We start from the raw sequence: 20,386 nt of genomic DNA on the forward strand, positions 1-20,386 counted from the left end.
GATAAAAGCCATTTGTCACCCTTTCTCTTGGTGTTGATATTGCTATTGTATGTAAAGGTGGCAACTTGCTCAGCGAGCAGGCGGAGCACACACCGAATGCAGATGTGTCTGAGTGGTGTGTCCAAGTGGCTGCAAAAGGATAATGCTCCTGGGGCGCCGGGGCTTAGTTGGTTAAAGCGCCTGCCTGGTAAATAGGAGATCCTGGGTTCAAATCCCAGCGGTGCCTTCTTTGTTCTGTTTTCTCAAACAGAACTGGTCCTTACAGACAACCGCCTACGGCTAGACTTGCAAGTATTCATTTCCTGTCTTTAACGCGACTTGTTTTTCTTAAAATGGATGCAACTTGCAAAACATGAAATACAAACCTTGCTAATCAGCGCTGGCGGCTGGCAAAAAAAAAAAGAAGTCAGCAATGTTTTTTTTCTTTAACCTTAACCCTGCTAACGGAGACGAGTTAAACAACCGAGTCTATGCAGCTTAAACGGTCCGCATGTCGGGTTCTTAGCTGAAAGGGTGGTAAATCACGCTCACCCCAGTCCTTAATCTTTTAAAGAGGATACAAAATTGAACCTAGTCGCCACATCACATACATCCTGTTCAATGATAAAAAAGTGACATCTATCCTCGATCCAGAGTAAATCCCACGTTGAGGGCATACTTTTTTCCACTTTACCATGAGTCGGGCTCAGCTGCACAGAGGCGAGAGCAGAGCAATGAGGTCACGGGGACAGGGGAGTCACACGCTGGCGGTTTAAACACGCGGAAGAAAACTGAGGGATCCACAGTATGTGGACCCTCCGTGCGCCATCAGTCCGCACTCCGGACTCTGAATCCTGCCATCCAAGTTAAGATCTCGGCGGAACCTGAGGCGCAGTTCCTTCTTAAAACGTAATCTGGTGAGCATTTCTAGAATCGTACTTGTATAGATGCAGCCTTTAATGTGTTGCTAGGTTAAAATTGATGACTTCTTGAACTTCAGTAGGCAACTGCCCTCTTGATTTCGGATTTAATTTCTTTATTACAGGGGCGCTTTTATGAAGACAGAGTCATGTTCAGGTACTTTTCTTGATGGAGGAAGCATATTTCGGACTCTGTGATCTGCTCACCTGGAAAGGTCTGCTGTACTACTACAAGAGAGAAGTAGAGTCTGGAAGAAGGGACAATTTTATGATGCTTTGGAAGATAATGTTTTTTTTTTCTTTGAAATCGAAATGAATCAGAATATCAGTGCAAAAGACAGACTCTTGGTTTGGTTTGAGATATGGTTTTAAAACAGACAAAATGTAGAAAACAGGTCTTTCTCACTTTTGGTAAAGAATGGACCGGGGGTAATATTTTACTAGTTGCAGTGCTGATCTCACTGGGTTACAGTCCTGCAGTGTCACACCGGGGCCAGTGGCGCAATGGATAACGCGTCTGACTACGGATCAGGAGATTGCAGGTTCGACTCCTGCCTGGCTCGGGTCGTTTTTAAACGCATCTGGCTACTCCCTAAGTAGTCTGTGCTACTTACTGCATTGTAATCGTACCCGGTAAGAGATTTCCTTCATGTAAATGAACTGCACCTGACAGCTTTAGAAAAACACCTGGGCTCAGTACGGTGCTGAGAGCTCAGCGTTGCTGTTCTAATTAGCACGCACTGCATCGGCTATGAGCCCGAACCTTTCAATTATTCCGATCAGTAAGTCAACACGTAGTCCACATGAACGGTAGAAATATTCTCTTGTCTGTCTCTTGTTTGTATAGAACTGAATGTCCCTGACAATGTTCTGTTAGTTTTAATTGAAGAACGGCATTTGTGTTCAAATATACCAGACAAGTTTATGTAACTGCTCATGCGACACTCAGTTGTAATTAGTCAAGAAATAAAGTCGAACAACAGCTGCGGGTTTGATTCTGAACGTATGAGATTGCAGCGCCTTTTACTTCCATTGACAAATGATAGAGATTCGAAGAGAGATCCTTCAGACCAGCAAGCAAACCCACGGCTATTTCGGTTTTCTATCTAGGCAACGTTGGTGTCTGCAATAGCATACATGAAAGCGTGATGCAATTTCTGTGGCTACATTTGTTGCACGTCATGCACAGTAAGAGTGTTTCTAACACCAAATAAAAAGTCAACAATTAGCGATCACGCCCTTCTCCTCAGTTAACCCACTGAAACCCTTGCTGTTAACAGTTCTTTACTGCGTGCTTTACCAGCACCTACATATCGTGTCGGTTCTTTCAGCTTTATTCATTAGGTTTTCAAAGGTATAAGTAGAGCACCAGAGGTGCGAACGCAAAATGTGTGGTTATCTGAAGAATTGATTTCAATGGCAGCGGGTCCAAGCGATTTCGCGTTGTTATAGTACCAGGAAAGGAGAAGCGGCCCTTCGCCTCTGCCGTGCAGGCACAAGGCGACGTGCGGCAGACGCCGGAGTCGGCAGGTTTCGAACCTGCGCGGGGAAGCCCCAACGCATTTCGAGCCCATCGCCTTAACCACTCGAGCACGACAAATGCGAACTCGCCGCCGCCGTATTCCTCCTATAATCAAACACGGACTGCGAGGTGGCTGCGGAAACCTTTTTAAAGTTGCTCTCCGTTAAAAAAAAATACCTTTCACAAGATTCGTGCCGGCAGACAGACACGCCTCAGAGGGTTTAAGGCTGGCTTCACGTTCAAATGATAAAGTCCCCCAGTCCGGATGTCAAAACGCAACTTTGGCAGACAGAAAAAAACATCAACAAACCAAAAATGTGGACAAGGATTTTACAAGCTGCACCACACTGCACTTTCAAAAGCATTTACATTCGTGTTAGACGCAGGAATTGCCTTTGATTTGCGCGCTTACGAACGCCATGGAAAACGAAACAAAACTAAAGCCCTCAGCTCCTGCACTTGATTATAGTCCCGTTACGTGTCGAAGCAGGAATTTACGTCATCCTACCACTGTAACACGGGGAATAGAGGGAAATGAGCACAAGCTACGAATTGTCTCAATCACTCCCTACAGTAGTAAGACGCCTGGAAGCGTGCACCCCCATCATTAATCTTTGCGCATCTGTGCAAGGTAAACTCTGTAGCAGTCTCTGAAACGGCTCAAAGGAAACACGTGATTGATTCCATGTGCATCTGGGGTTCATTTCTTATTTACATTTAATTCAAGGGAAAGGCTTGGGTCAGTTTCAGACGGCCTCCAACAGCGAGATTCAAGCGCCCCACCTTCAGCCCAATCTGCGCCGCCAGAACGCCAACGGCTCCTCTGGTCTCCGGGGTGCGGTTGTGACCCCGTAACCTAAAGTGTTGGTGGCAGACAAATGGAGACTAACAGGTGATGTCCTAGGACATGACTACATTGTGACACTCGGTGGGGATGGTGACCATTGCTTGGAAAAGAGTGCGAGGCCCCTTTAGAAAAACATTTTGTTAACAGGCATTCTGCCTTAGTCCAAACACCTATAGCTCGCAAAGCGCATGCTATTAGACAGGCACCTCTGCAAGACCTTAAGAGTCTCTTAAACTAGTGATAGTAAGGTGTTCCCAATGGGCGATGTTTGGCTTTCAAATCATCTCTCTGTGGAAGCGCCGAGATGCAGCTGTTTAAGGCTTAGAAGCAGCTGACTGTTTCACTACCTAGCGGATTACTGTCAGTCAGGGAGCTCAGAGGTGAAAAGCCTGTCTGAGAGACAATTCGCCGTCGATCAGTTCAATATGTTCCGTACCAGCTCGGCGCACCTGAGATCATCTTGGTAGCCGTGTAGCTCAGATGAGTGAGAGCGTGTGTGTGTGCACCACCGTGATTGGATGCCGGTCCTTCTCAGGTCACAGTAAACCTTCTGCTGCCTAACTTTCCTAATTTTGGGGATCCCTTTGAAAAAGCAAAGGAAAAAAAAAAACTGGCTCTTCATCAGCGTGATCGACCCAACCCAGTGTGTCCCAGTGGCCTAATGGATAAGGCACTGGCCTTCTAAGCCAGGGATTGTGGGTTCGAGTCCCATCTGGGGTGCTCCTGTCCCATTTTGAGCGTACAAATGTCCTTGTGATTTGCAAAGCTGCAACCCCACCTTACTCAGTGAGCGTCTCTGCTTTTCTCTCACATACAGTTGGGAGAAAAACTTTTGTAAACAGCCCTTCGGAATGATGTGGATTTCTGCATGAATGGCTCCTAACATGTGATCTTATCTTTATCTAAGTCATAATAATCAATAAAGAGAGTCTGATTTAACAAACAACACACGCCCAACATTTGACATTGCTGTTTTAACAAAACAGCCTCCGCCATGCTTCCCAGGTGGGATGAGGTTTTGGAGTTGGTATGCAGTGTTTTGTTATCTCCAAACATAACGCTGTGCACATTTACCAACAAGTTCAACTTTTGTCACGTCTGTCCACAGAACATTGTTCCAGGAGTTGCTGTGGAACATCCATGTGGTCTTTAGCAAACTTGAGAGGGGCAGTGGTGGTTTTTTTTGGGGGGAGAGCAGTGGTTTCCTCCATGGTGACCTCGCATGATCACCACTCCTGTTCAGATTTTTTCTTATGGTGGACTCATGAACACAGACGTAAGACAAAGTCAACCACCTGTTCGCTAGATCCCATCCCCACTCAGCTAGTCAAAGATTCCCTCGAAGGACTGGCAGGACCTATAATTAGTATGATGAATGCATCGCTTGCGTCAGGCGTTGTACCTGATCAATTTAAGGTAGCGGTTGTTAGACCGCTCCTTAAGAAGTCAAATTTGGATCCACAAGTTCTTAACAACTACAGGCCTGTCTCAAAGGTCCCATTTCAATCTAAAAGTCTTGGGAGAATAGTTGTTGCCCAACGTCAATCGTATCTGGATTCAAATAATATACTTGAGAAATTTCAGTCTGGTTTCTGAAACTGCATTAACAAGAGTCGTAAATGATATTCTCTTAGCTACTGATGCGGGGAATGCAACAGTGCTTGTGCTTTTAGATCTTAGAGCTGCCTTTGACACGGTTGACCTCTCTGTTTTGTTACACAGGCTTGAGTTTGAGGTTGGCTTATCTGGAACCGTCCTTCAGTGGTTTACTTCACATTTTACTCATCGTTTTCATTATGTTCAAATATCTAATAATTGTACTGCTTCATCAATGTCACCAGTTCAATTTGGGGTACCAGAAGATCAGTGCTGGGACCAATATTGCTCTCTCTCTCTACATGCTGCTGATAGGTAGGATAATATGAAAAAATAATATGAACTTTCATTCATATGCTGATGACACTCAAATAAACATTTTGTTTACACCAAACGACAACTCTTCTATTATCAGTTTAGTTAAATGCATTAAGGAAGGAAATACTTGGATGTGTGAAAACTTTTTGTTACTCAACTCTGAGAAAACTGAGGATCTGTTGATCGGAGGCAACAATACTGATAGGACTACTATAACTTCAGCACTTAACTCAGAGGATTTAAACATTTGCCTCAAAGAGACAGCACGTTACCTAGGCGGCATATTAGACACAAGGCTCTTAACAACTTGCATTGTTAAGTGCCTTGGGACAACCTTGTTGTGAAAGGCGCTATATAGAAATACATTGATTTGAATTGAATTGACAATGTAAAATGTTGTGTGTGTTGTTTGTTAAACAAGACTGTCTTTATTTATCAAAAAATAAAAGGAATTTGCTAGGAATGCAAACGTTAGGTTGCGCTTCTTCATGCTGCATCGTCGGCATGAGTGGAGCTTTTTAAACGTCTGTACTTACTGTGCCCCATAAGAAATCGTTTGTCCCCGTTCAAAAGAGATTGTGCGATGTCCTGCAGTGTTCGCAAAGTAAACCTTTGACAGTTTGAAAAGAGGAATTTATTCTGCTTCCTGTGCGTGCAGTAGTTACAAAGTTGAACGTCTTTACACGATTTGCTGCAGTTTTCAGTGGGCGGGCTTTGTCAGATGGCTTGGAAAAACGCACTGTGTTTCGGCTCGGGAAACATCATGAGAAGTGTCCTGCATGTTTTCTGTGTATAGCTGTCTTTTAACGCATACAGAATTCATTCGAAATCATTGATTTCTCCAATTAACAAGGGTCCCTTAAAAGATGAGTCAAAGTAACGTCTAATCGGATTAGTTTCCTTAGAGCTGGTTCAGAGTTTGCTCAAGAGTTTACCTTACACAGATGCGCAAAGAAGAATGTTGGGGGTGCATGCTTCAAGGTGCCTTACAGCTGTAGGGAGTGATTCGAGATTCGAGACGATTCGTGCCGTGTGCTCGTTCCCATATACCGTACGCCCCGGGGTGCAGTGCTAGGATGACGTAAAATACCGCTCGGGCACGTAACGGCGTTATATGCAAGTGCGGGACGTGAGGGTTTTCGTTTGTTCATTTTGTTTTGTTTTGCTCTGCTTTGCTTTGTTTCTTGGTCAAGAGGCGTAAGGTAAGTCGTAATCCAGGGAGAACACTGGTGGCAAACAGTCCGAGGTGAGAGGCGAGGTCCAAAGTCGAAAAGTTAGAAGGGGAGTCCAATATCCAGAATAAACGAGGTAATGGAAAAAACGCCAGGTAGAGCTCTCAAGGAGTAGACTCAATACCAGCGGGAAGCAGATAAAGATGGTAAAAATAGCACTGCGTACCGCACGGTGGAGTGTGTGCAGGTGGGTAAACTCGTGCGGCGGCGTTTGTTAATAATCACCCGCTGCTGGTGCTGTTTAGATTGCTTAAGAGTTGGTCTTAACTGCCTGGCGGTCATGACAAGCTCCTCTTTAAGCTGTGGTTTAGTTTTGCATTCATGTGTTTCTAGAGCAGTTATTTATGGGGGTGGGTGGGTCTTTCACAGAGGCTCAGGACAAATCCCCTGCATGAAAGTCTACTGTGTGCGTTCAAACAGTCACAGGTTAAGAGCCAGGCAGGAGGACAATGGACAGAAGAAGCAACGAACTAAAAATAAAAGAACGAATATGAAAAAGCCACCATCTTTTTCTTTTTGACATTTTCCGACTTTCATGCAAGCCAGGACAAAGTTGCTCGTAGCTACTTGTGGATTCAAATACTCTATCGAGTGCTTTGATGAGTTTTTGCAATTTGATTGTCGTCCTGTCAGCCTGTTTCTGTTTTTTTTTTCAATCTAGTGATGGAAAGTAAGAGGGAAATGATGGAGCAATCAATAACCGCTCCGGAAAAATGGCAGAAAGAAATGGCCCGTCACTAAGGACATTTGTGAAGCAGAGGAGTGACATCACCACAAAGGCGACTTATTCTGCTGATCGTTTTAGTGAATAATGATTGAGGCGTGTTAAGAGAAAGGTAGCTGCGTCAGCATGCTTAGGCTGCAAAGGATAAAGCAAAGGTTTACTCCATGCTGAAAAGAGAAGAAAAGAAGCACAACGTTTCGGCTGTGGAGCCTTCTGCGCCATCTTCTTTAGCAATGGTGATGATGTTTACATTGGAAAAACTGAGACACGCATACTGGAGGGGCTTGAACCACCAACTTTTCAGCACCACAGAGTCTGACAGTCTTTTGTGCGCCCTACATTTGCAGGTTTATGGTCAAAGAAAACAATCACTTGCACTTCTTGCAGCCGGCAATCTTTTTCCACTGACAACCAAGAAATGGATTTCATCTTTCACAAGCTGTATGGATTTCTTCAAAAACAAGTTATTCCAGAAAGGAAATGAATTCTTGCATTAAACTGAACCAAGCTGTACATGTTTGTCTGAAATGAGATATGCGGCACAACAAGACACGGAGAGAGGCACCGCTGGTATTCAGACCCAGGATCGCCTGCTTACTAGGCAGGCACTTTAAGCCACTAGGGAACAGCGCCAGCAGAGCACCGTGCTTTTACAGACACTTGGACACATCTGCGTTCGGTGTGCACTTAATCTGCTCTCTGAGCCCGTTGCCTCCGTCCCATTTAATAGCAGAACTGACGCCAAGAGAAATGATGAGAAATGGCATTTATCGGGCACTTCTCATGTCCAAGGAGCTCAATGCCCTTGACACCTCCCCAAGGCGACAGAGCTGTGCATTCTTTGGCGACAACATTTTTTCTTTTGTTTTATTTCTATACTTATTGATAGAATAAAAACGATATGTCATGTACTGTAAGGGAAATGTCTCTTTTCATGGGGAAAGCTAGCACCAGCAAATGTTGTGTTTAGAAGAAGTGATTTAACATGACACGTGACCTAATTTACCGGAGCAAAAGCTCACCCAGCAAGCCCTGCTTTACTTCTACAGGAGAGAAGTACTGTAGAGTCTGCAAGATGTTCAGCTGGGTAGCTACGTCAGCATGCCTCGGCTGCAAAGGAACAAGTAATAGGTTTATTGCATGCTGAAAAGAGAAGAACGGAAACACAGCGTTTCGGCCGTGAGGTCTTCTCACACCTGAAGAAGCCTCACACCTGTAAAAGGCTCCATGGTTTTCTTTCTTCTCTTTTCAACATGGAATACACCTATTGTCTGTAAGATGTGACAATTTCACGGTGTTTTGGAAGAAAACCTTTTTTCTTTGAATTCAAAATCAATCAGAATTTCAGCACGACACACCAACACTTTTTCTGTTTTAAGGAGATGATATTTTAAACCTGATAAAAATAGTAGGAAACACAAGTTTCTTGCTGTGAAAATTTAGATGGGGAAGTGTACTACTGGTAGCAGTGTAGAGCTCTCTGTGGTGGAATGCAAACACATGTTCTATGGGCCAGTGGCGTAATGGATTACGCGTCTGACTTCGGATCAGAAGATTGTAGGTTCGAGTCCTGCCTGGTTCGTGAGGCTTTTAAACCTCTCAGGTTCCTCGGTAACAGGTTGCCGTCATGTATATGAACTATAGAAAAGCATCTGCCACAACCCGTAAATTAGCACGCAAGTGCGGGCTAGTTAACACAGAACTGTATGGAGATCATCTCCAGCTCCGAGCTCAATTGCAATGAAAAAACATGCAGAACAGAACTGGAGAGCAGCTGAATTTGTGCTCAGTAGGGTGGGGAGGACTCAGCATTGCTATTGTTCTAATTGGCATGAACTGCAGGGGATCTGAATCAGAACACGTCACTTAGTTCGATCATTGCGTCAATATGTAGGCCACGTTAATATAGAATTATTACTTTGTCTGTCTCGTCTTTGTATATAGGTGAATGTCCCTGACAATTTCATGTTAGTTTTTAAGAACGACATTGGTGCTAATATATACATATATAGCATATAAGGAACACGTAAAAGTTTAGTCCATGTTGAAAAGATAAGAAAACCGCCACAACGTTTCATCTCGGAATAAATCTTTACTTGTTGTTTTGCAGCCTACCCATTCTGACCTAACTCCTCCCTTGAAATTCCCTAACAGATAAGGGTACGTAACGGCTCATGCGATGCTCAGTTGCAATTTGTCCCAAAACAAACAAGAACAGCAGCTGAGGGTTTGAGTTTGAACATGCACTGTATTAAAGCAGCTTTTATTTCCATTGATAAATGCTAGATATTCCTACAGAGATTCTCCAGGTGAGTAAGCGATTCCTGTTTCTGTTTCTATTTCTGTTTCATATATATATATACAGTATATATACAGTATTGTACTATTATTATATAATTGTTACACTGTGGCTGTGTTGTGTGTGTTAAGCTGCTGTTGCACTGCAATTTCCCTCACGGGATCAATAAAGTATCCATCTATAAGAAGACATTACCAACAACGACCACAAGATGGAGATATTGTCTAGACATTACCAACAACGACCACAAGATGGAGATATTGTCCAAAGAGGCAAGAAGGGCAAAGCCGCGATAAGGTAAAATCATTTTTTGTAAGAGATTGCTGTCAGAATGCACATCCGTATCCCAAACAGAATCTCTAGTAAAATATGATCATTTGTGAAACAGGCAATTGAGTGTCTGCTACAATATGATTGCTACAGATGCAGCCATTCAAAATGCGCGGGCGTACGCTGTACGCAGTCTACCACAAGTTACCGGTAAATACCGCGAGTTACCGGTAAATACCGCTAGCAAAATAATAGTATCCGGAATTTCTGCAAGGTGGAGCTAATAAAGCTCAACTTCTCATGTTTGAGCTGTAGCCATCAAAGTCTTTAATGAAGATATTACTAATAGTATTAATAATAAATGAACTTGGACAAGCTGTAAACTCAAAGTATTGCCCTGGTCCACATTATTTTTTTCATTGCCCGTCTTTGTAAAAGTAACACCACAGCATTTCGCAATCACGCATTTTTTTCCAATCATGCAAAGTACAGTAATTTTTGAGAATCGATTCACCATGCCTTTCACATGCTCATAAAAGAGGTTGATTTAGGAACATAAACATATTACCGTATGCAAACTGTACTGTATACAGTTTGTATATGTATATGTATATGTATATTTAATGTCTTAACTGTGCCCGTTTAAGTATTGAATATTTATATGGAATTTTACCACTGAAGGGAAATCTTAGTGCCTGAGCATAAAAAGAATAGCAGCATACTGGAACACGTGTGAAGGCCATAAACGATATTAATTTTGGAACATAAACATACAGTATATGGCTGGTCTCGGTACTTTAAAGAAAACATACACGAAACATGGTTTCATTATGACCAGAATCGGTCTTGAGATATTTTTAACTTGATTTACAGTATTTGAGAGGTATGTCTTGAAACCGATACTACGTAAATACTCCTCACGTATATGTTTCTAGGTTCTGAAGCTGAAGCTCCTGAAGCTGTGCAGCCACGCACTCTGGTTTCTCTTCATCTCGTACAAATCTTTCGCCTTTTACTAAAGATTTCCGTGGAGAGGAGCATGAACGAGTTCCATGCAATTTTTGTGCTTCCCTGCCTTCGGGTGGGGCGCAGCCTGGCTGGTCAAAGAGAGAAAACAAAAACGCTCGCAATCGGTCTTGTTATGGCGATTGTGGCAGTCTGCTCCGCGAGTCCTCGGTCTCCGGCCGTCTGATTGGCGCTCTTTTCTTTGGGGGTTGGGAAGTGTCCAGCCGCAGGGGATCTTGGGACCTCGCTTTGCATAGCGGCTTCCCAGAGTGCGTCGTTTCCGGCACAGTGTGGCCGGGTGTTTTCCGAGTTATCGCACGGATTGGTCACGCTCGCAAGCCGTGAGCCGCAGGCGATGAGCCCGGAGCTGAACGGGCCCCACTGGCTAGTTTGTAAGGCCAGGTGCATTGCCAACCACGACCGGCAGCGCAGAGGCTTTGAAGGCGGCCTGGGCTCCTGCAGCTGTGCAGCCACGCACTCTGGTTTCTCTTCATCTCGTACAAATCTTTCGCCTTTTACTAAAGATTTCCGTGGAGAGGGGCATGAATGCGTTCCATGCAATTTTTGTGCTTCCCTGCCTTCGGGTGGGGCGCAGCCTGGCTGGTCAAAGAGAGAAAACAAAAACGCCCGCAATCGGTCTTGTTATGGCGATTGTGGCAGTCTGCTCCGCGAGTCCACGGTCTCCGGCCGTCTGATTGGCGCTCTTTTCTTTGGGGGGCGGGAAGTGTCCGGCCGCAGGGGATCTTGGGACCTCGCTTTGCATAGCGGCTTCCCAGAGTGCGTCATTTCCGGCACAGTGTGGCCGGGTGTTTTCCGAGTTATCGCACGGATTCGGCACGCTCGCAAGCCGTGAGCCGCAGGCGATGAGCCCGGAGCTGAACGGGCCCCACTGGCTCGTTTGTAAGGCCAGGTGTATTGCCAACCACGACCGGCAGGGCAGAGGCCTTGAAGGCGGCCTGGGCTCCTGCAGCTGTGCAGCCACGCACTCTGGTTTCTCTTCATCTCGTACAAATCTTTCGCCTTTTACTAAAGATTTCCGTGGAGAGGAGCATGAATGAGTTCCATGCAATTTTTGTGCTTCCCTGCCTTCGGGTGGGGCGCAGCCTGGCTGGTCAAAGAGAGAAAACAAAAACGCTCGCAATCGGTCTTGTTATGGCGATTGTGGCAGTCTGCTCCGCGAGTCCTCGGTCTCCGGCCGTCTGATTGGCGCTCTTTTCTTTGGGGGGCGGGAAGTGTCCGGCCGCAGGGGATCTTGGGACCTCGCTTTGCATAGCGGCTTCCCAGAGTGCGTCGTTTCCGGCACAGTGTGGCCGGGTGTTTTCCGAGTTATCGCACGGATTCGGCACGCTCGCAAGCCGTGAGCCGCAGGCGATGAGCCCGGAGCTGAACGGGCCCCACTGGCTCGTTTGTAAGGCCAGGTGTATTGCCAACCACGACCGGCAGGGCAGAGGCCTTGAAGGCGGCCTGGGCTCCTGCAGCTGTGCAGCCACGCACTCTGGTTTCTCTTCATCTCGTACAAATCTTTCGCCTTTTACTAAAGATTTCCGTGGAGAGGAGCATGAATGAGTTCCATGCAATTTTTGTGCTTCCCTGCCTTCGGGTGGGGCGCAGCCTGGCTGGTCAAAGAGAGAAAACAAAAACGCTCGCAATCGGTCTTGTTATGGCGATTGTGGCAGTCTGCTCCGCGAGTCCTCGGTCTCCGGCCGTCTGATTGGCGCTCTTTTCTTTGGGGGGCGGGAAGTGTCCGGCCTCCGGGGATCTTGGGACTTCGCTTTGCATAGCGGCTTCCCAGAGTGCGTCGTTTCCGGCACAGTGTGGCCGGGTGTTTTCCGAGTTATCGCACGGATTGGGCACGCTCGCAAGCCGTGAGCCGCAGGCGATGAGCCCGGAGCTGAACGGGCCCCACTGGCTCGTTTGTAAGGCCAGGTGTATTGCCAACCACGACCGGCAGGGCAGAGGCCTTGAAGGCGGCCTGGGCTCCTGCAGCTGTGCAGCCACGCACTCTGGTTTCTCTTCATCTCGTACAAATCTTTCGCCTTTTACTAAAGATTTCCGTGGAGAGGAGCATGAACGAGTTCCATGCAATTTTTGTGCTTCCCTGCCTTCGGGTGGGGCGCAGCCTGGCTGGTCAAAGAGAGAAAACAAAAACGCTCGCAATCGGTCTTGTTATGGCGATTGTGGCAGTCTGCTCCGCGAGTCCTCGGTCTCCGGCCGTCTGATTGGCGCTCTTTTCTTTGGGGGTTGGGAAGTGTCCGGCTGCAGGGGATCTTGGGACCTCGCTTTGCATAGCGGCTTCCCAGAGTGCGTCGTTTCCGGCACAGTGTGGCCGGGTGTTTTCCGAGTTATCGCACGGATTGGTCACGCTCGCAAGCCGTGAGCCGCAGGCGATGAGCCCGGAGCTGAACGGGCCCCACTGGCTAGTTTGTAAGGCCAGGTGCATTGCCAACCACGACCGGCAGCGCAGAGGCGTTGAAGGCGGCCTGGGCTCCTGCAGCTGTGCAGCCACGCACTCTGGTTTCTCTTCATCTCGTACAAATCTTTTGCCTTTTACTAAAGATTTCCGTGGAGAGGAGCATGAATGAGTTCCATGCATTTTTTGTGCTTCCCTGCCTTCGGGTGGGGCGCAGCCTGGCTGGTCAAAGAGAGAAAACAAAAACGCTCGCAATCGGTCTTGTTATGGCGATTGTGGCAGTCTGCTCCGCGAGTCCTCGGTCTCCGGCCGTCTGATTGGCGCTCTTTTCTTTGGGGGGCGGGAAGTGTCCGGCCGCAGGGGATCTTGGGACCTCGCTTTGCATAGCGGCTTCCCAGAGTGCGTCGTTTCCGGCACAGTGTGGCCGGGTGTTTTCCGAGTTATCGCACGGATTCGGCACGCTCGCAAGCCGTGAGCCGCAGGCGATGAGCCCGGAGCTGAACGGGCCCCACTGGCTCGTTTGTAAGGCCAGGTGTATTGCCAACCACGACCGGCAGGGCAGAGGCTTTGAAGGTGGCCTGGGCTCCTGAAGCTGTGCAGCCACGCACTCTGGTTTCTCTTCATCTCGTACAAATCTTTCGCCTTTTACTAAAGATTTCCGTGGAGAGGAGCATGAACGAGTTCCATGCAATTTTTGTGCTTCCCTGCCTTCGGGTGGGGCGCAGCCTGGCTGGTCAAAGAGAGAAAACAAAAACGCTCGCAATCGGTCTTGTTATGGCGATTGTGGCAGTCTGCTCCGCGAGTCCTCGGTCTCCGGCCGTCTGATTGGCGCTCTTTTCTTTGGGGGTTGGGAAGTGTCCGGCCGCAGGGGATCTTGGGACCTCGCTTTGCATAGCGGCTTCCCAGAGTGCGTCGTTTCCGGCACAGTGTGGCCGGGTGTTTTCCGAGTTATCGCACGGATTGGTCACGCTCGCAAGCCGTGAGCCGCAGGCGATGAGCCCGGAGCTGAACGGGCCCCACTGGCTAGTTTGTAAGGCCAGGTGCATTGCCAACCACGACCGGCAGCGCAGAGGCTTTGAAGGTGGCCTGGACTCCTGCAGCTGTGCAGCCACGCACTTTGGTTTCTCTTTATCTCGTACAAATCTTTCGCCTTTTACTAAAGATTTCCGTGGAGAGGAGCATGAATGCATTCCATGCAATTTTTGTGCTTCCCTGCCTTCGGGTGGGGCGCAGCCTGGCTGGTCAAAGAGAGAAAACAAAAACGCTCGCAATCGGTCTTGTTATGGCGATTGTGGCAGTCTGCTCCGCGAGTCCACGGTCTCCGGCCGTCTGATTGGCGCTCTTTTCTTTGGGGGGCGGGAAGTGTCCGGCCGCGGGGGATCTTGGGACCTCGCTTTGCATAGCGGCTTCCCAGAGTGCGTCGTTTCCGGCACAGTGTGGCCGGGTGTTTTCCGAGTTATCGCACGGATTCGGCACGCTCGCAAGCCGTGAGCCGCAGGCGATGAGCCCGGAGCTGAACGGGCCCCACTGGCTCGTTTGTAAGGCCAGGTGTATTGCCAACCACGACCGGCAGGGCAGAGGCCTTGAAGGCGGCCTGGGCTCCTGCAGCTGTGCAGCCACGCACTCTGGTTTCTCTTCATCTCGTACAAATCTTTCGCCTTTTACTAAAGATTTCCGTGGAGAGGAGCATGAATGAGTTCCATGCAATTTTTGTGCTTCCCTGCCTTCGGGTGGGGCGCAGCCTGGCTGGTCAAAGAGAGAAAACAAAAACGCTCGCAATCGGTCTTGTTATGGCGATTGTGGCAGTCTGCTCCGCGAGTCCTCGGTCTCCGGCCGTCTGATTGGCGCTCTTTTCTTTGGGGGTTGGGAAGTGTCCGGCTGCAGGGGATCTTGGGACCTCGCTTTGCATAGCGGCTTCCCAGAGTGCGTCGTTTCCGGCACAGTGTGGCCGGGTGTTTTCCGAGTTATCGCACGGATTGGTCACGCTCGCAAGCCGTGAGCCGCAGGCGATGAGCCCGGAGCTGAACGGGCCCCACTGGCTAGTTTGTAAGGCCAGGTGCATTGCCAACCACGACCGGCAGCGCAGAGGCTTTGAAGGCGGCCTGGGCTCCTGCAGCTTTGCAGCCACGCACTCTGGTTTCTCTTCATCTCGTACAAATCTTTCGCCTTTTACTAAAGATATCCGTGGAGAGGAGCATGAATGAGTTCCATGCAATTTTTGTGCTTCCCTGCCTTCGGGTGGGGTGCAGCCTGGCTGGTCAAAGAGAGAAAACAAAAACGCTCGCAATCGGTCTTGTTATGGCGATTGTGGCAGTCTGCTCCGCGAGTCCACGGTCTCCGGCGTCTGATTGGCGCTCTTTTCTTTGGGGGGCGGGAAGTGTCCGGCCGCAGGGGATCTTGGGACCTCGCTTTGCATAGCGGCTTCCCAGAGTGCGTCGTTTCCGGCACAGTGTGGCCGGGTGTTTTCCGAGTTATCGCATGGATTCGGCACGCTCGCAAGCCGTGAGCCGCAGGCGATGAGCCCGGAGCTGAACGGGCCCCACTGGCTCGTTTGTAAGGCCAGGTGTATTGCCAACCACGACCGGCAGGGCAGAGGCTTTGAAGGCGGCCTGGGCTCCTGCAGCTGTGCAGCCACGCACTCTGGTTTCTCTTCATCTCGTACAAATCTTTCGCCTTTTACTAAAGATTTCCGTGGAGAGGAGCATGAATGAGTTCCATGCAATTTTTGTGCTTCCCTGCCTTCGGGTGGGGCGCAGCCTGGCTGGTCAAAGAGAGAAAACAAAAACGCTCGCAATCGGTCTTGTTATGGCGATTGTGGCAGTCTGCTCCGCGAGTCCTCGGTCTCCGGCCGTCTGATTGGCGCTCTTTTTTTTGGGGGTTGGGAAGTGTCCGGCTGCAGGGGATCTTGGGACCTCGCTTTGCATAGCGGCTTCCCAGAGTGCGTCGTTTCCGGCACAGTGTGGCCGGGTGTTTTCCGAGTTATCGCACGGATTGGTCACGCTCGCAAGCCGTGAGCCGCAGGCGATGAGCCCGGAGCTGAACGGGCCCCACTGGCTCGTTTGTAAGGCCAGGTGCATTGCCAACCACGACCGGCAGCGCAGAGGCTTTGAAGGCGGCCTGGGCTCCTGCAGCTGTGCAGCCACGCACTCTGGTTTCTCTTCATCTCGTACAAATCTTTCGCCTTTTACTAAAGATTTCCGTGGAGAGGAGCATGAATGCGTTCCATGCAATTTTTGTGCTTCCCTGCCTTTGGGTGGGGCGCAGCCTGGCTGGTCAAAGAGAGAAAACAAAAACGCTCGCAATCGGTCTTGTTATGGCGATTGTGGCAGTCTGCTCCGCGAGTCCTCGGTCTCCGGCCGTCTGATTGGCGCTCTTTTCTTTGGAGGGCGGGAAGTGTCCGGCCGCAGGGGATCTTGGGACCTCGCTTTGCATAGCGGCTTCCCAGAGTGCGTCGTTTCCGGCACAGTGTGACCGGGTGTTTTCCGAGTTATCGCACGGATTCGGCACGCTCGCAAGCCGTGAGCCGCAGGCGATGAGCCCGGAGCTGAACGGGCCCCACTGGCTCGTTTGTAAGGCCAGGTGTATTGCCAACCACGACCGGCAGGGCAGAGGCTTTGAAGGTGGCCTGGGCTCCTGCAGCTGTGCAGCCACGCACTCTGGTTTCTCTTCATCTCGTACAAATCTTTCGCCTTTTACTAAAGATTTCCGTGGAGAGAAGCATGAACGAGTTCCATGCAATTTTTGTGCTTCCCTGCCTTCGGGTGGGGCGCAGCCTGGCTGGTCAAAGAGAGAAAACAAAAACGCTCGCAATCGGTCTTGTTATGGCGATTGTGGCAGTCTGCTCCGCGAGTCCTCGGTCTCCGGCCGTCTGATTGGCGCTCTTTTCTTTGGGGGGCGGGAAGTGTCCGGCCGCAGGGGATCTTGGGACCTCGCTTTGCATAGCGGCTTCCCAGAGTGCGTCGTTTCCGGCACAGTGTGGCCGGGTGTTTTCCGAGTTATCGCACGGATTGGGCACGCTCGCAAGCCGTGAGCCGCAGGCGATGAGCCCGGAGCTGAACGGGCCCCACTGGCTCGTTTGTAAGGCCAGGTGTATTGCCAACCACGACCGGCAGGGCAGAGGCCTTGAAGGCGGCCTGGGCTCCTGCACAGCACCCACCCACTGTGTCCCACAGCACCACAGCGCCGACACACCTTTGGTTGTCCCACATAAAAAACATAGCCATTGCAGGCGCCCAGCTGGATTGTAGAGGGCAGGTGCCTTAAGCCTCCATTTACATTGTCCGGTAGCAAGCGAACCTCGAATTTCCTTGCTCCTGTTTTTATACCGTCAACATCTCTAACCTCAGTTCCATGGTGGACGGTGCAGTACTGCTTAAGCCAGGTGTGAATGTCCTCCGTCTTTGCCATTTCCGAGAACATAACAACATGCACCGTTTTCCTCTCTCTCTGTGTCAGAGGCTGCAAGTTGATCTTCTCAAGGGCAGGAACTTTCCCTCTTTTTGCCTCAAACACATCCACACATTGTTCAAACAGAGAATAGGTAGCAAAAACAACCTCAAATTCTTTCTGACCTGGGAGAGCGAAGATGAAATCCAAGTGCCGAGGTTCAAAGCCAAGTTCCTTCTGTAACACTTTTCTGCTGAACTGCATACGATCCATGAAGAGGTCATCCAAAAGCTCAAAACGTACAGCATTCTTGCGGGATCCAAAGGTTGCCATCTCAAACTGCAAAACAAACACTGCTTCCACAAAACAAGAAAACAATCCAACTACAGGCTGATCAAGGTATCTCCCCTGCCAGGTAAGCTGAGAGCCACTGGCTCGTTTGTAAGGCCAGGTGCATTGACAACCACGACTGGCAGGGCAGAGGACTTGAAGGCGGCCTGGGCTCCTGCAGCTGTCCAGCCACGCACTCTGGTTTCTCTTCATCTCGTACAAATCTTTTGCCTTTTACTAAAGATTTCCATGGAGAGGAGCATGAATGAGTTCCATACAATTTTTGTGCTTCCCTGCCTTCGGGTGGGGCGCAGCTGGGCTGGTCAAAGAGAGAAAACAAAACCGCTCACAATCGCTCTTACAATGCAGTAAGTAGCACAGGCTACTTAGGGAGTAGGCTCTTCTTCTTCTTCTTCTTCTTTTTCACAGCCTTAGTCCCAGACTGTCCTGGGGTCAGCTGCTTTGGTTGCTCTTCTCCATTTGTCTCTGTCGAGCACATCTTCCTCACTCACTTCACATACCTCCATATCTTTTCTCACACAATCTATCCATCTCTTTCTAGGCCTGCCTCTTCCATTGTTACCTTCCACCTCAAATTCCATTACCCTCTTTGTTACTTCCTCAAAGTCCCTCCTCATGATATGTCCATACCACCGTAACCTCGCCTCTCGCATCTTCTCAACCACATCCACCACCCTACATTGTCTACGGATTTCTTCATTTCTGATCTTATCCTTCATTGAAATCTGCAGAATCCATCTCAACATCCTCATTTCAGTTCTTCTCATCAAGTTCTCTTCCCTCTTTCCAACTGCCAAGCATTCAGCTCCATATAGTAGTACAGGTCTAATCACAGTCTTGTACATTTTGCACTTTAACTTTCTGGGAATTTTCCTGTCACAGATTATTCCAGTTATCTCTCTCCACTTGTTCCATCCAGCTTTCACTCTTTGTTTTACTGCCTCCAGTGTTTCTCCTCCCTTTACCAGTTTTGATCCAAGGTATTTAAAGTCATCAACTTGTTTCAGTTTTCCTCCATTTGTCTCCTCAACATTGGTCATAGTATCTCCTCTTCTCTCCATTACCATTATTTCAGATTTTTGTGCATTCATTTTCAGTCCACCCTTTTCCAGACTCCTCTGCCATTTGAACACTTTCTCCCGTAGTTCTACTTCTGAGTCTGCCATCAGTGCCACATCATCAGCAAAGATGAGTTCCCAAGGCACTTCTGTTCTTACCTCCTCTGTCAGTGTGTCAATAATGTTTATGAAAAGGAAAGAACTTAGTGCTGATCCTTGGTGTACTCCAACTGTGATTTCAAACTCTTTTGTCTCTCCCTGTTGTGTTATCATCTTCGTAGTTGCATCTCTATAGGTTGCTTGAACTAACTTCACCATGCTTTCTGGTACTCCTTTCTTCCTCAAGCACCAATACACCACCTCTCTGGGCACACGGTCATATGCCTTCTCCAAGTCCAGAAAGGCCACATACAGCTTTTTCCCTTTCTCTAGTGTCTTCTCCTGTAACTGTCTCATCACAAAAATGGCATCTGTTGTGCTTTTCCCCACTGAGAATCCAAATTGTGAGTTGTGGATCCTGATTATCTTCCTGAGTCTCTTGTCCAGAATTTTTTCCAGGATTTTCAATCCATGTTCCAGAAGTTTTATTCCTCTATAGTTTTAACACTCCATTGGGTCTCCTTTCTCCTTGTAGATGGTAACCATACTGCTTTTTGTCCATTCTTCTGGAATTCTCTCTTCCTTTGCAATATTGTTTAGCAATCTCGTCAGCCACTGAATCCCCTCTTCATCGAGGTTCTTAAAGTGTTCTGCTGCTATTCCTGATGGTCCAGTTGCTTTGCCCACTTTCATCTCTTTGATAGCTTCTGTCACTTCCTTTACTGAAATTTCTTGGATTGGTCCACACACTACGTCTGCCTCCACTAGGTTCTCCCTCTCATTTTCTACATTTAACAGATTTTTGAAGTACTCCAGCCATCTTTGCTTGATCTGTTCTTCTTTAATCAAGACTCTGCCTTCTCCATCCTTGAGTCCCGCCACCCGGATAATATCTTTTTTCTGTCTCGCTCTATGTTTAGCAATCTTGTAGATTTGGTCCTCTCCTTCCTTTGTTTCAAGTTTCTCATTCCATTCTTTCCAGGCTCTTTCCTTTGCTCTTGCTACACTTCTTTTTGCTACCTTCTTTAGTCTCTTATATTCTTGTAATTCTCCAGTGCCATCTTTCAGTGCCTTGTATGCTTTTTTCTTTTCCTTCAGTGTTTCCTGAACTTCCATATCCCACCACCACTCTTCATTTTCCCTCGGTCTGCCTCCTCTTGTCTTTCCACAAACCCTGGTAGCAGCCTCTTCTAGGATGTGGCTCATCTCAGTCCACTCTTCTTCAACTGAAGGCTCCTCTGTTTCCTCTGTGTTGTTTTTCATTTCTTTCACCAGCCTGTTGAAATCTACTTTGTTTTCTCTCAGTTTCCACACTTTTGTTCGTGCTGGGTGTTTCCTCTGCCTTATTCTTCGCTCCTTCAATATTGTGA

At 48.3% G+C, this 20,386-nt stretch overlaps 18 non-coding genes across 18 annotated transcripts; all 18 read left to right on the top strand.

Moving 5' to 3' along the window:
• Positions 1–152: 152 nt before the first annotated feature.
• Positions 153–226, top strand: trnat-ggu (transfer RNA threonine (anticodon GGU)). The gene has a single exon. It is a non-coding gene; the product is annotated as a tRNA-Thr (tRNA).
• Positions 227–1,389: 1,163 nt separating this feature from the next.
• On the top strand, positions 1,390–1,462 carry trnar-acg (transfer RNA arginine (anticodon ACG)). Its single transcript has one exon. It is a non-coding gene; the product is annotated as a tRNA-Arg (tRNA).
• A 2,453-nt stretch (positions 1,463–3,915) lies between these two features.
• Positions 3,916–3,988, top strand: trnar-ucu (transfer RNA arginine (anticodon UCU)). The gene has a single exon. It is a non-coding gene; the product is annotated as a tRNA-Arg (tRNA).
• Positions 3,989–8,647: 4,659 nt separating this feature from the next.
• On the top strand, positions 8,648–8,720 carry trnar-ucg (transfer RNA arginine (anticodon UCG)). The gene has a single exon. It is a non-coding gene; the product is annotated as a tRNA-Arg (tRNA).
• Positions 8,721–10,678: 1,958 nt separating this feature from the next.
• On the top strand, positions 10,679–10,795 carry LOC138233708 (U5 spliceosomal RNA). The gene has a single exon (XR_011187637.1). It is a non-coding gene; the product is annotated as a U5 spliceosomal RNA (small nuclear RNA).
• Positions 10,796–11,186: 391 nt separating this feature from the next.
• LOC138233736 (U5 spliceosomal RNA) lies at positions 11,187–11,303 on the top strand. Its single transcript, XR_011187665.1, has one exon. It is a non-coding gene; the product is annotated as a U5 spliceosomal RNA (small nuclear RNA).
• Positions 11,304–11,694: 391 nt separating this feature from the next.
• On the top strand, positions 11,695–11,811 carry LOC138233699 (U5 spliceosomal RNA). The gene has a single exon (XR_011187628.1). It is a non-coding gene; the product is annotated as a U5 spliceosomal RNA (small nuclear RNA).
• A 391-nt stretch (positions 11,812–12,202) lies between these two features.
• Positions 12,203–12,319, top strand: LOC138233700 (U5 spliceosomal RNA). The gene has a single exon (XR_011187629.1). It is a non-coding gene; the product is annotated as a U5 spliceosomal RNA (small nuclear RNA).
• Positions 12,320–12,710: 391 nt separating this feature from the next.
• Positions 12,711–12,827, top strand: LOC138233709 (U5 spliceosomal RNA). The gene has a single exon (XR_011187638.1). It is a non-coding gene; the product is annotated as a U5 spliceosomal RNA (small nuclear RNA).
• A 391-nt stretch (positions 12,828–13,218) lies between these two features.
• Positions 13,219–13,335, top strand: LOC138233716 (U5 spliceosomal RNA). Its single transcript, XR_011187645.1, has one exon. It is a non-coding gene; the product is annotated as a U5 spliceosomal RNA (small nuclear RNA).
• A 391-nt stretch (positions 13,336–13,726) lies between these two features.
• On the top strand, positions 13,727–13,843 carry LOC138233710 (U5 spliceosomal RNA). Its single transcript, XR_011187639.1, has one exon. It is a non-coding gene; the product is annotated as a U5 spliceosomal RNA (small nuclear RNA).
• Positions 13,844–14,234: 391 nt separating this feature from the next.
• On the top strand, positions 14,235–14,351 carry LOC138233738 (U5 spliceosomal RNA). Its single transcript, XR_011187667.1, has one exon. It is a non-coding gene; the product is annotated as a U5 spliceosomal RNA (small nuclear RNA).
• A 391-nt stretch (positions 14,352–14,742) lies between these two features.
• On the top strand, positions 14,743–14,859 carry LOC138233701 (U5 spliceosomal RNA). The gene has a single exon (XR_011187630.1). It is a non-coding gene; the product is annotated as a U5 spliceosomal RNA (small nuclear RNA).
• A 391-nt stretch (positions 14,860–15,250) lies between these two features.
• Positions 15,251–15,367, top strand: LOC138233734 (U5 spliceosomal RNA). The gene has a single exon (XR_011187663.1). It is a non-coding gene; the product is annotated as a U5 spliceosomal RNA (small nuclear RNA).
• A 390-nt stretch (positions 15,368–15,757) lies between these two features.
• On the top strand, positions 15,758–15,874 carry LOC138233703 (U5 spliceosomal RNA). The gene has a single exon (XR_011187632.1). It is a non-coding gene; the product is annotated as a U5 spliceosomal RNA (small nuclear RNA).
• A 391-nt stretch (positions 15,875–16,265) lies between these two features.
• LOC138233720 (U5 spliceosomal RNA) lies at positions 16,266–16,382 on the top strand. The gene has a single exon (XR_011187649.1). It is a non-coding gene; the product is annotated as a U5 spliceosomal RNA (small nuclear RNA).
• A 391-nt stretch (positions 16,383–16,773) lies between these two features.
• Positions 16,774–16,890, top strand: LOC138233706 (U5 spliceosomal RNA). The gene has a single exon (XR_011187635.1). It is a non-coding gene; the product is annotated as a U5 spliceosomal RNA (small nuclear RNA).
• A 1,141-nt stretch (positions 16,891–18,031) lies between these two features.
• On the top strand, positions 18,032–18,148 carry LOC138233725 (U5 spliceosomal RNA). The gene has a single exon (XR_011187654.1). It is a non-coding gene; the product is annotated as a U5 spliceosomal RNA (small nuclear RNA).
• The last annotated feature ends 2,238 nt before the right edge of the window (positions 18,149–20,386 follow it).

This window comes from Lepisosteus oculatus, unplaced genomic scaffold (genome assembly GCF_040954835.1).
Source record: "Lepisosteus oculatus isolate fLepOcu1 unplaced genomic scaffold, fLepOcu1.hap2 HAP2_SCAFFOLD_70, whole genome shotgun sequence".
In the NCBI taxonomy this organism is placed as follows: Eukaryota; Metazoa; Chordata; class Actinopteri; order Semionotiformes; family Lepisosteidae; genus Lepisosteus; species Lepisosteus oculatus.